Consider the following 9,816-nt stretch of genomic DNA (forward strand, 5'->3'; position numbering starts at 1 on the left):
CCCAAGTTTGATGGAGAAGGGATAGACGTCGTAGCTGAGGCGGAGATGTGGATTGAGTTGATGGACAATTATTTCTCTACTTCGGGAAGTGCCTCTACCAATCAGGCAATGATAGCCAAACTTAAGTTAATTGGCCTAGCTCGGTTATGGTGGAGGTAATGGTGCAAGGATCAAGGTATTTCTGAAGCCACTATCACTTGGGCTCAACTGAAAGATGATGTACGTGGATGATACCTTCCGCCAACCTACCAGACTTTGAAGATGAATGAATTCTTCAAGCTCAAGTAGTTGGAATTAACCTTGAAAGCCTACTATTCAAAGTTTGTAGCCCTACTAAAATATGCACCGCCTATGGATATCGTGCAGCAAGTATCCAAGTTTTGCCATGGCCTAAACACTCCTCTGAACCACCATCTAGAAGCAATGCGTCCAACGGACTTGCAAGACACGTTATTTTGAGCAAAGCCAATGGTCCAAGAACTTAATTTGAACAATTGTGACAAAGAAGAACATGGCAAGAGATGCCACACATGCAAAGAGATAGGGCACATCCGTAGGAGATGTTCCTACCGCCAATGTTTCCATTGTAATGAGCCAGGATACGTCCCATCCGACTGCCCTGGACATTGAGCCTCCAAGAAAACGAAGCTACACAAGTATAGTCTATGGATATATAGAGGAGTCAGATGAAGACAACAACCTAGAACCCACTACACCTTATTAGAATGACTAGAAATCCTAGAAGCTTAATCGACATGTAACACAACTTATATTGAGAATAAATCCTACTCTTGTACCTATGGTTAATTGGGATAATATGGGTTGCACTACTTGAATCATTAAGAGTAGCGCAGCAGACGCATGGTGGGTCCTAACCCACATGCCTTAAGCCCCATTAATGCTTGTCTTTCCCAGTTTTTTCGAGATGATGAGGACATCTTGAGTTCTCTAAGGGGAGAGAATGTAATATTCCCCCCCATCGCCACACGGCATAAAATCCCCCCTCCCTTAATAATTAAAAAAACATTGAATTTTTTTTAAAAATATCCCTCCCCTGTCATTGCTGACAACAAGAGGGAGTGGCGATGACATCGACTCGGAGATTGAGTGGGAGACAACGTGGATGTCGAGGGGGAGGAAGCCATTGATGATGACAAAACACAAGAAGAAGGTGATGATGCTGATGGAGGGGGAGGCCACATGGCCTACCACCTCCCCCTAACTCCCCCTCGACAACATACTGCATGGCAACAGTCATTCTAACTGCCCAATTAGGGGTAAGGGGCCTCATGTCACGCCCCCCACCCCCCTTAATAATACCCCCCCCTTCCCTATATAAACCCTCCTTATCGGGAGCTTAGGACATTATTTTTTTCCTTTCTCCCCTCCCCCAAGCAAGGAGGGATATACCACCTCTTGCCTCTTCCTTTTTGTTGCCCAGGAAAAGAGGGAGAGAGAGAGAGAGGGAGAGGAAGAGAGAGAGGAGGAGAAGAAGAGTAAGAGAGAGGGAGAGAGAGAGAGGAGAAGAAGAGAGGAAGAAGAAGAAGAAGAGGGAGGAAGAGAGGGAGGAAGAAGAAGAGGAAGATAGAGAGGGAAGAAGAACAATAGAAGAAGAGTAAGAGAGTGGGAGAGAGAGAGGAGAGGAAGAAGAAGCAGAAGAGGGAGAGAGAGAGAGGAGAAGAAGAAGAGAAGAAGAGGGAGAGAGAGAGGGAGGAAGAAGAAGAGAGGAAGAATAAGAAGAAGAAGAGGAAGAGAGAGAGGGAGGAAGAGAGTAAGAAGAAGAAGAAGAGGAAGAGAGCGAGAGGGAGGAAGAATAAGAGAATAAGGAGAAGAAGAGGAAGAGAGAGAGAGGGAGGAAGAAGAAGAGAAGAAGAGAGAGAGAGAGAGAGAGAGAGAGAAAGAGAGAGAGAGAGAGAGAAGGAGAGAGGTTCTTTCCTTTCCCCTTCGAAGAGGGTGGCCACACGCATCTCTTTCCCCTGTGGCTGCGAACCTATACATGTCTCGCGAGATTATCCACCACTCGCAAAGGTCCCACTACTCGAGTACAAGGTGCGGAAGTCTTACGCGACTCCCAATGATCGGGGATGGCTCCCAAGTGAAAAATAATGCGCTCGGATGGAAACCTCACAATGAGCAACGAAGGCTCGTAGAAGGACATCATAGCCAATCCGCATGCAATACTGGTCCTAAGTAATGTATTTTCAAATTAATAGATGCCATACGGGAATAAGACATTTAAAAGGATAAAATACATCACAAGTGTTCGAAGGATTGCATGGCAAGCAGCTTAGCCTAGAAAGGAATCGTTATCAAGCTCTAGTCCTTTTTCTAAGCTCTCGTTAATAGCTTATGTTTGATAGATTGGGACTCTTGATGTTGTGCATAGTTAGCACAAATGGCGATCATAAGGGCTAAAACTGAGATGCCTTGAGATCGATGTTATCAATCCTATTCAGGGACTAGAATGGATACAAACAAATCTAGGCCTCAAAGGAAAATGAAGAGCTCAAGAGTTAGGAAACCCTAAGTCAAAGGAAAGACCGATGCTTTTGTACTCAAGAAGGTTCGGTTATCAATCAAAGTAAGGGATTATTAGAACTCATGTCTTGAACAATGTTGAAACTTCGACATATGTCCTAGCCAAATGGAGAAAGTGTTAAGTAATTAAGTAATTTTTGCATAGAATCGCTTAGATCCCAAGGGGGAGAGTAAACACACAATGGAAGGTTATCGCAACTATTCCCACGATATTTGAAAAAGGATACCAATGTTTTGTTGATTGATTAAATAACGTCCTAAATGATTTTGCATTAAATTGATTGTGAGATGTGAATTGGATGATTATTCCAAGTGCTTGTGTTTGATGGTAAATGCATGGCAAGGGTCCGTAATGACAAGATGCCATGGGAATAAAGGAATGTTCTTCTTGGAAGACGATATTAGGCTAATTGCCTTGATTGTGCTTGGTTTTTAATTGGATTAATTAAGGATATTTTGCGCGGGTGGATCATCTCCAAGGTCACGCCGTGTTTCAACCTGAGAGGGCACTGCTCGATTCACGGGCCGAAGGTCCATTGGTGAAAAGGCCAACCATGGAAAATGTGTCTCACCCTAGGTCGCTTGGGGTCATTGGAGCTCTGGACACCCCTTGCCGAGTCCGGAACAAAGCTGTAGATTGTAGTGAGCCCAACGTCTGGGGCATTGGAAGATCCTATTCTAGATAAAGGATAGAAATTATGGTGCCATGTGATTTGGACCGGGACTTCTGTTGGACATAAGGGATTTATAATTCTCTTGTATGGGCAAGAGACAAAGATTGACCTAAGATAGCTTAAGGAACTTGTTTGTCAAAGGACCGGTTACTCTGTATTAGTGTCTATGACATAACTTACGCAAACAAACCCTATTCCCTAAAAGGCTTAATTAAGGAAGCTAATTTTGAGTGTCACATATAAATGTGATAGGACCTAATTAGAAAACTAAAGCTATCAAGGGAAGTAGATGGATGCTGACAGGTCTGTCTAGGGCAGGGTAGTCCCAGAGAACTGGGAGGCTTCTCACAAGGTTTTATCGTCGTTCGACCTTTAGGTATGGTTAAGTTAGAACCCGATTCATGCCGTTTTAGGGGATCGGAATAGGACTATGCCCTACGGGTAGAGAGGTTGAGTGATGCATCCCTCTTGTTTCCCATTCACTTTGAACCGAGTGGATCCTAATGGGTTCGTTCCATTGCGAGGGGGACTCGAGAAACCCTAAGCGACAAACCTTGGAATATTCCATGGGAGTGCCATGCGGCGACTCTTAGATTCGTTTCTCGATGGGCCGCTAAAACGTGCTTGGATAGCCAATAGGTAGGCACATTACATACACCCCTGCCAAGGACATCACGTACACCCTGGTCGATGAGGTGAAGAAGTAGGTGAAGGCAATAAGCTCTTCACCATTGCCACTGTCCTAGCCGATTATGTCAATCCTATTTCTTGTTTAAAAGGATCTTTGATATTGTTATCTTGAGAAGCCCAAATTAAGACTTTCATAAAGTGGTGCAAGGTAAGGGGTATTAGAGAGGAGTCGTTAATGCCACCATAGCTCATGAAAGTGTTATGTACTCAAATGAATCCCTAGTGAAGCAAGCATGCAACACAAGTGTCATGATGTGCAAGAAACTTAGTAAGCTGAGCCAATCAACTACATGGCAGAAAGAAAACGCAACTACCTCTAGTTGATATGATGATGGCAAGCTACACTTCACAAAAGCATTAGTGGTGAATCTTTGAATAGCAAAACACAATTGTTTGGCAACCAACATGGGGGTGCATTTGATGATGGCAAGCTACACTTCACAAAAGCATTAGTGGCGAATCTCTGAATAGCAAAACACAATTGTTTGGCAACTAGCATGGGGTTGCATTTGATAGTAGGGCAAGTTCAAACAGCAATCACATATTGTCACATTGTTGCTTTGTCTAGGGCTATGGCTATGGCTAGGCAAATTCAAATTGCAATCGCATGTAGTGATCGTAGCCATAGCCATTGTTGCTTTGTCTAGGGCTATGGTTATGGCTAGGTGAATTCAAATTGCAATCGCATGTTGTCTAGGGCTATGGCTATGAAGTTCTCATGGACTTCCCTCCTCCCTTGTTGAGATTACCATCATCTAATGCACAATAGCTCCCTTTGAGCTCTCTTTAGACAAAAAACAAGGTGCCATCTATAGTGTAGACCTCCACAGACTTGCTCCCTTTGAGCTCTCATCAAACCAAAAATAGGGTCCCCTCTATTCTAGACCTCCGCATTCATGGTGTTGTTGCACGTGACATCAATAAGTATTTAGCAAAATGACCTTAATCACAAAAGCTTGGTGAGGTGCTCGACCTTGGCACTATAGGACATCAGTGAGTTGGATGGGGATAGTCAGGGAAGTTGTTTCCTAGGGGCTTCTAGGGGAGTTTTTAAATGGTTTTTTGTGACAAAATTGGAAACCTATCCAAGTCACATGGAATGGTCTTTGGTTTTCTAAAAAAACAATGGTTGTTTTGGGAGAGACTCCCATCCCCATTTCCATTCAAAAACCATGGCTTTTTTAAGGGAAAAAGGGAAAAGTAAAGATGCTTCTTCTCATATTTGGGAATTGGGAAGGGCGAGTCATTTTTTGAAAGAAGAGGTGATTTTCTCACCTCATCTCTAACAATTCTCTCACCTCCTCTGACACGCCCATCCTCTCTGTCTCCTCCCTTTATGTTTCTCTCTCCTCCCAAATGTCGTTAGCATCGTGGTAGTGGGATCCCTTGGAAGGTCTTTACATGTGTGTGATGTGATTGCTTCACTTGTCTACCCTAGAATTTTGGGTTTGAGATAAGGGGGAGAAAAGTTGGGAGGTCTCTTAAAGTTTTGACTTTAGGGTTTGGGATCATCCTTGTTCTGCCATATAGGTCTAGTGTGAGGTTTGGCACATCCCCCAATTATATAGTGTATAGTGGATAGATATATAGAAAATATATATAGATAGATATATGAATATAGATACATATATAAAATATAGATATATTTTTAGAGAACACATTCCTAATATTTCACTATGTTGGGCAACCTCAATAATTATTGCTTAATTTATTATTTTAATCAATTGATTCCTATTAGATTATGCCTAAGAGCTAATCCGAAGGGTTGTGCCACACACAAGTAATAATTAGATGTTTCTAAGGCCTTGTAAGTAAAGTGATCCCTTTTAGTGCTAGACCTGGGTGAGTCAACTAAGTGAAGGTAAATGAATGCATGGATGCAAAAGCATTTGGGCCCATTGACGACACCTTTCTTGGGATTGTGCAAAGTTGAGACAATCCCTCTAAAAATGAACGCATTACAACTTCTTCTCAGAGTGGGGCAAATGTGGCAACAAATGACAAGAGCAACATGCTTCCAATACCTTTCTCTCTTCTCACGCAATGAGCCTTCCCTTCTCTTGCCTTGTTGTCGTTGGCACCATGCCATTATTGATGCTTTGGCACGACCTTATCACATAACTAAACCTACTATGTGTGATTGTGCGTGATGCAGCTCTTACAAGAGTAAGCAGGAGGGCCTTCAGAAAATATAGCAGGCAGGTCCTGCCCGTGGGGTGACTCTGATTTTAAAGGTCTGGCGACGCTAATTTCTAAGGTTTTGTTTTGTTTTGTGTGTCGGGTATGCCCATCACTTAATTATGCAGATCAGATAGGAACTCATTGCTCGTCAGAATTTCCCAGCATTGAGCTGAGATGGACCAGAGGGATCCGTGGATTGTACAGTGAGACTCAAGAAGATGAAAGGAATCTAATATGGACTTCGGTGTCCCTGTTATGGGAGCTCATGACTGCATTGTATTGCCTCCTCAGACCCCTCCCGTACCCATACCGCATACAATTGGCAACGAGTTCCTATCGAGTGACCCATGGAACACCCCACCCTGGCCTCGAGAAGAGCTCAGAAGAGAATCGCTTCCAAAAGAGGCCAAAGAAGGAGGAGGACGGGAGAAGATGTGGATGCCTATGGCAGTACCTACCGATGAAGGGGAGAAGATGAGAATGGCTATGGCAGTCCCTCATGATGAAGAATACCAGCTGAAAGACGCGCTGTTGCTTAATCACAACAATAAACATGACCCCAGCCTGCCGCACATGCTTGCGGCCTTACTGAAGGCTTGCGCTGAGCAAAAGGATCTGCACAGAGGAAGCAGAATCCATGCTGACATTGTCAGCTCAGGGCTTCTGCAACATTACGGGTTCCTTGGGAATGCCATCGTCAGTATGTATGCTAAATGTGGTTCTCTTGCAAAAGCACAGACGGTGTTCGATAAACTGCCAGTGCGGGATGTTGTATCCTGGAGTGCACTCATGGCAGGATATGCCGAACATGGGCATGGTGAACGAGCACTGAAATGTTATGAGCAGATGTTGTTTGAGGGTTTTTCTCCAAATGCATTCACATTTGTTTGCATTCTGAAAGCCTGCGGCAGCATAGGAGCTGCAGAAAAGGGCAAACAAATTCATGATGCAGTTATCAGGGAGCAGCTATTGCAAAATAACGTCATGGTTGGCACTGCATTGGTAGATATGTATGCCAAATGTGGCTTGCTCGTAAAAGCACAGGAAGTGTTTGATGAGCTCCCTGTCAAGAACCTGGTAACATGGAGTGCTCTCATTGCAGGATATGCTCAACATGGGCATGGGGAACAAGCAATAAAGTGTTTCGAAAACATGCAGCTTGAGGGCATTTCTCCAAATGCAATTACCTTTGTTTGCATCTTGAAAGCCTGTGGCAGCATTGCAGCTGCAGATAAAGGCAGGGAGCTACATGCTGACCTTGTCAAAAATGGCTTGCTGAAACAAAACACTGTTGTTGGCACTGCATTGGTGGATATGTATGGCAAATGCAACCTGCTTAAAGAAGCACAAGAAGTCTTTGATGAGCTTGAAATTCGGAATGTGATATCATGGAATGCACTGATGGAAGGATATGTTGACCATGGAAGCAGTGAGGAAGCACTGCAGTGTTTTGATCAGATGCAGCTAGAGGGCTTCCTTCCAGACACAATCACCTTTGTTTGCATGTTCAAAGCCTGTGGCAGTATAGGAGCTGCAGACAAGGGTAGAGGATTACATGCTAGAGTTGTCAAACAGGGGTTGTTGGAAAAGAATGTTGCTATTGGGAACACATTGGTAGATATGTATGCCAAATGTGGCTTGCTTGCAGAAGCACAAGAAGTATTTGATGAGCTTCCAGGTCGGAATGTGGTATCTTGGAACACGTTGATAACAGGATATGCTCAACATGGGCATGGCATGCAAGCACTGAAGTGTTCTGAGCAGATGCAGCAAGAGGGTTTCTCTCCAAACGCGGTCACATTTGTTTGCATGCTCAAAGCCTGTGCTACCATAGGAGCTACAATCAAAGGGAAGGAATTACACAGTCAGATTGTGAAAGAGGGCTTGCTGGCAAAAAATATCGTTGTTGGCACTGCGTTGGTAGATATGTATGCCAAATGTGGCCTGCTTGCTAAAGCACAAGAAGTGTTTGATGAACTTCCAGTTCAGAATGTGGTCTCTTGGAATGCACTTGTGGCCGGATATGCCTTGCTTGGTAAGGCTCAACATGTCTTTAACTTATTTGATAAAATGATAGGAGGAGGCATAAAGCCAAATCTGGTTTCATTAACTAGTTTGCTTAAAGTGTGCAGTCACAGTGGTTTAGTTGATAAAGGCCAAAAGTACTTCCAGGCCATGAGCCCAGGCTATGGCCTCATCCCAACCTTAGAGCACCACACTTGCATGGTTGATCTTTTTGCCCGTGCGGGGTATCTAGACAAGGCAGTAAGAGTCATCAGTGAGATGCCAATTGCTGCTGATTTGATGGTGTGGCTTACTGTGTTGGCTGCTTGCCGAAAATGGGGAAATGTGGATCTTGGAAGATTGGCTTTTGAGCATGCAGTGCAATTGGATGCGAAAGAGGCTGCAGCATATGTATGCATGATGAACATTTATGCAGCTGCTGGCAGGCAAGAAGATGCAGACGAGGTCGAGGCTATGAGGGTGAAAGCCCAAGCACGGAAAATGCCTGGACAGTGTTGGTGGACTGATGTGAATGGAATCACTCATTCATTTTCAATTCAGGACAAAGAACATCCACAAAGCAAAAGCATCTATGTGAAATTAGAAGATTTAGCTCTCAGAATGTCACAGGAAGGATATTCTCTAAATTTGCATTGGATGCCATTGAATTCATGCAGTGACACAACGGAAGATTTAATGTGTAGTGAGAAGTGGGCTATTACATATGCCCTTATTAATACACCCAAAGGGGTACCCATACATATTGTCAAGAATATGCAGATTTGTGGTGATTGTCATTCTGCAATATCATGTATCTCCAAAATTGAGAACTGCAGGATTTCTCTCAGGGATACAAACTGTTTTCATGTTTTTGAGAGTGGAAATTGTGCCTGTGGGGAATATTGTTAGTGCTTGTCCAACAACTTGTGTGCTCAATTATCAAGCAATCAACTTAAGTTCATAGCTCAGTTGTGCAGAAGTATGGTGGCAGTTGTCCTGATCTCTCATGTAAGGATAAGCAGACTTATGGAGTATGCAGGTTTATGGTAGAAGTTGTTCTACATCCCTCGTATGAAAATTGGCAAGTAGTACTGTTGGGATGTGATAAAGGCTCATGACACTGAAACCCCATTTTTTGTCAGTCTCTTCCTGGGGGCATTGAGCTTAATAGGACCATTGCACTTCCCAGTGCAGGTGGTTGCTATGTTTGCTAGGCATGCTTGGTCGATCCAATGGTAAGTTCACATTTTATGATGAATTACCAAAGCTGGTTTCTGACTAGCAGAACATGTCTGGGCTAGGTTGACTAAGGTCTTGCTCTATCTTAAAGGTCAGCAACAAACACTTGGTACAGGACAAATGTGACTATTTGGATTCAGATTGGGCTAGTGATCTACAAGGTGGCGAATTACTCACTAGTGCTTTACTCCTAGAAAATGCCATTGTAAGCTTGGAAATGTCTCACAATCTCTAACCACCATATGAATGACACTAGAAGTCTCTCCTGTCAGAAGTGGAGCAGCAATGGAAGCCTAAACATATGCTGTAATAAACTGCTGAAACACAAGAGAAGAGAGAAAGGGAAAGAAAGAACACAATACAGATGAGAACTCAGATGTATGCTTGGGAAATGGAATCCATATATCAGACACGAGACTATCGCATACAACAGTGAGTCACTGGCTGCGTGGGCACCGGCACCTGCTCCTCTCTCCACGGGACCTCCAAG

At 43.7% G+C, this 9,816-nt stretch overlaps 1 pseudogene; it reads left to right on the forward strand.

Annotated features, from left to right (window-relative positions):
* Positions 1–5,893: 5,893 nt before the first annotated feature.
* On the forward strand, positions 5,894–8,757 carry LOC148021992 (pentatricopeptide repeat-containing protein At2g03380, mitochondrial-like; annotated as a pseudogene).
* The last annotated feature ends 1,059 nt before the right edge of the window (positions 8,758–9,816 follow it).

Source organism: Lygodium microphyllum, chromosome 17 (assembly GCF_053477565.2).
Source record: "Lygodium microphyllum isolate KBCC chromosome 17, Lygodium_microphyllum_v1.1.10, whole genome shotgun sequence".
NCBI lineage: Eukaryota > Viridiplantae > Streptophyta > Polypodiopsida > Schizaeales > Lygodiaceae > Lygodium > Lygodium microphyllum.